This window comes from Elephantulus edwardii, unplaced genomic scaffold (assembly GCF_000299155.1).
Source record: "Elephantulus edwardii isolate Elephantulus edwardi_28Jun2011 unplaced genomic scaffold, EleEdw1.0 scaffold00171, whole genome shotgun sequence".
Lineage (NCBI taxonomy): Eukaryota > Metazoa > Chordata > Mammalia > Macroscelidea > Macroscelididae > Elephantulus > Elephantulus edwardii.
Genome location: NW_006399921.1, coordinates 3,114,732 through 3,118,664, shown reverse-complemented (window position 1 = coordinate 3,118,664; position 3,933 = coordinate 3,114,732).

The following is a 3,933-nucleotide window of genomic DNA, read 5'->3' as shown; positions in this document are numbered from 1 at the left end:
AATTGACTGACAGCTGACCTTTCCAAGACTGTGAACTGCATGGGAGGAGATTGTCCATCTTTCTCTTGCAGAACCGCTGGTAGATTCGCATCTGCCAAGATGCGCAGCTCTTGGTTAGCAATACAAATCCATACTGACTAGGCCACTGGAGTTCCTAGGGAACATAATAACTGTCAATATTAATTTGGCGTTTATCATGTGCTTGGCAATGTTCAAAACATTTTACCTGTGTTAATTTATTCAATGCGCAGAATGACTCTACTATTAGAAAAATGAGAAATGAGAGAAGGTAAGTAGCTTGTCCAAAGCCACGCAGTTAAGAAATTACTTATTGAGGATCTAAGCTAGGCCATTTGGTTCCACCCTCTGCCCCCTGAATCCAGGGCCAAACTGCAGGGATAGGAAAGGGGGAGCAGACCAGGGTCACAGCATTTGAATTATGAAAAGAAGAGGACAGGTCAAGCCAATTAAACAAATCCCTAAAAGTTAAATACAATATGCAGATTTTCTACATACCAACTCTGGTTTCTTTTCATAAGGCAAATTGGGGCATCTAAATGAATGACAGCAGATTTTCCCAATGCAATTCATCTTTTGATAAGGAGGAAGTTCTAGCTGCTCTGAAGGAATTGGTAAAAAACAAGGCCCCATGAATTGATGATATGTCAATTGACTTATTTCAATAAGCAGATGCAGTCCTGGACCTGCTTACCAGGCTGTGCCAAGAAAGCTGAAGGACAACTACCTGGCCAGCTGACTGGAAGGTATCCATATTTATTTCCATTCACAACAAAAGGTGATCCGGCATAGTGTTATCAAACAATATCAATAATATTACACACACACAAAGTCCTGCTGAAGATTATGAAAAAGATGACTGAAACAATATACCAACAGAGAACTATCAGAAATACAAGATCAATTCACAAGAGGTTTTGGTACTAGGGAGGTCATAGCCAGAGAATGTTTCTCTATGTTTCATTGACGGCAAAAAATCATTTGACTGTGTGGATCACAACAAATTGTGGCTAATCTTGAGAAGAGTATGAGTCCCAGAACCCTTAATTGTGCCCACATGAAACCTATACTTGGACCAGGAGGCAGTCATCAGAAAGAAGAAGAAAACACTGCAAAATCAGGTTCAAAATCAGGAAAGGCATGATCATGGATGCATCTTTTCCCCATACCTTTTAAATGTATATGCAGAACAGACCATTCAGTAGGCTGCACTTTATGAGGAGGAATATGACATCAGCTTTGAATAAAGACTCATCAGCAACCTACATTATGACGATGACACACCATGCTTGCTAAATCTGAGTATAACCTCAGGTGTTTACTTCAAAAGGTCAAGTGCTGTAGCCTTCAATATAGATTGAAGCTCAACATCAAGAAAACAAAGATTGTCACCACTAGGCCAATTGATTAGCAGCACCATGATAAATGGAGAAGAGACTGATGTTCCTAGCAATTTCAGCTTGCTTGGCTCCACAGTCAACACTCTTGGCACCAGCAATCAGGAAATCAAAAGATGAATTGCATTAGGAAGATGTGCTGTCAGGGACCTCTCCAGCATCCTGAAGGGCAATAATGTCATTCTAGAGACTAATGTGCGTTTAAATTACTTGCTATGCATCAGAGAGGTGGACAATCACTAAGAAAGGCAGAAGAATAAATTATTTTGAGTTGTGGTGGTGGAGAAGAGTATTGAACATATCATGGACTGTCAAGAGAACAGATATTAAAATAAAGTTGCTCGTTGGTGGCAAAAATTTTGAAGCTCTAACATACTTTGGGCCTCTTGCCAGGGTGGACAAGTCCTTGGAGAAATATATCATGCTTGGAAGGATGGAGGGACAGCACAGGAGAGGAAGACTCTCGATGAGATGGATTGACACAGTAACTGGCAGGTAGGTATGTTGAAGACAGTGCAATTGGCTCAGGATAGGGCAGGGTTCAGAACTATTGTGCATGAGTCTTAGGCAACTCAACAGCACCTAACAACAAGAAGTGCCAAAGATATTGATTGTGAATCCAAGTGAGGTGAATAAGTTGACAACTTTAATTCTTTCTCCATCTACCATGATGCTGCCTGATGGTGGGGATTTTTGTTTTCTTGATGTTGAGATGCAACTCACATTGATGGCTATAGAAGAAGGACATCATGCTTGGAAAGGTAGAAGGTCAGTGGAACAGACGAAGACCTTCTATGAGCTAGATTGACACAATGACTGTGGCAGTGGGATCAGGTGTGTCAGAGATGGACAGATTGGCTCAGCCATAGGGCAAGGTTCCAGAGCCCTTGTTTATAGGGTCACTATGAGTCACAGTCAACTCAACATCACATAACAACAACAACTGAATGACTATTTTGGGCACTGTGGGTAAAAAAGTAGTCATCAAATGAGTCTTCAAAGCACACTGATGAGATGTTAATAATTTCCAAGAAAATTAGAGATGAATGTTAAGAAGTCATGGAGCCGGTAGTACCTGAAATAGCCTTGTTGGAATAATTACCTTTTAATAATTACCTGACAGGAAAAAGAATGAAAACTTTTGAAAGTTGATATTCATTTATTTATTAATTAATTCTTTTTTCTCCAACATATGTTTATTTTATATTTTTAAATAAAATTTTTATTTTATAGTGGTTTACTTAAAAAGTTCATACATATATTTTTTCACACCAGATTTTTCCCATGATCCGGGCTTTAGTCTTCACAATTCCTTGCTATGCATCAGAGAGTTGGACAGTGAATATGGATGATAGAAAGAGAATTGATGCCTTTGAGCTTTGGTGCTGGAGAAGAGTGTTGAATATACCATGGACTGCTAGGAGAACAGTTTTGTCCTAGAGAAGGTGAAGCTGGAATGATCCTTGGAGTCAAGGATTCTGAGGCTTCATCTGATATACTTTGGGCATGTTGCAAGGAGGGACTGGTCCTTGGAGAGGGACATCATGTTTGGCAGAGTGGAGGGGTGCCGAAGGAGAGGAAGACCTTTGATGAGATGGATCAATTTCTGTGACTGGAGTGGTGGAAATAAGTGCATTTGAGATGGGTAGATTGGCACAACATAGAACAGCATTTAGAGCTCTTGTACATAGGGTCACTATGAGTCGCAAGCGACTCGATGGCACATAACAACAACAACAATTAAAAGTCTGAATTTTAAACAGATTCTCTGATGGTTCATAACTATCAGCTCATTTAACATTAGCTCCTGTCTCATCTCAAGTAGCTTTTCCAGAGCTATCACCTTCTCCATGAAGCTCCATGAGTCTGCCCAATTAAAACTCACACTTCTTCAGTATTTTTACTTTTCTAAAAAATACTTCATGGAAAGGATAAATAGATTGGCAAGCCTTTTCTATGTCTTTCTCAATGCTGTCTGGAATCAATTTATTTACCACCTCTCTCAAGTCATTTGTATGCACCTCTTTGGTCATGATTTACATAATTTTCTTCCAGATTTGGCAGACCTGTTGGTGCTGAGCATAAAATGTCTTCTGAATCTGATTGTTCCGTTTGTGTGTTTGTTTTTTTTTTAAACCAATACGAAACAGATGAAACAAATAACCATCAGTAAGTAGTAAGCAGTAAGCAGCATGAGCTTCAGTCATGATCAGCTATCTTTTTGACCATGGAGCACATTTTGTCATGAGTAAGATCCATGCCATGGAAGCTGATGAGGCAGTTTTTGCCTTGAACATTCTCAGTAATTAGCTTGAATTTTCTAAATGCAGTCTCTTAATTTTGCAAATCAGCAAGGCTTACTTAATAAACACAACCCTTGAGTTCATCAGATGAACTTTTGGCTGCTTGATTCCTTGATACTAGTGTCTTCCTAATATTTCTTTTTTTTATTAAATTTTATTAGTTTTAATGAACATTTACAGAGATTTTGGGTTTTCATTCATTCATTCATTGTTGT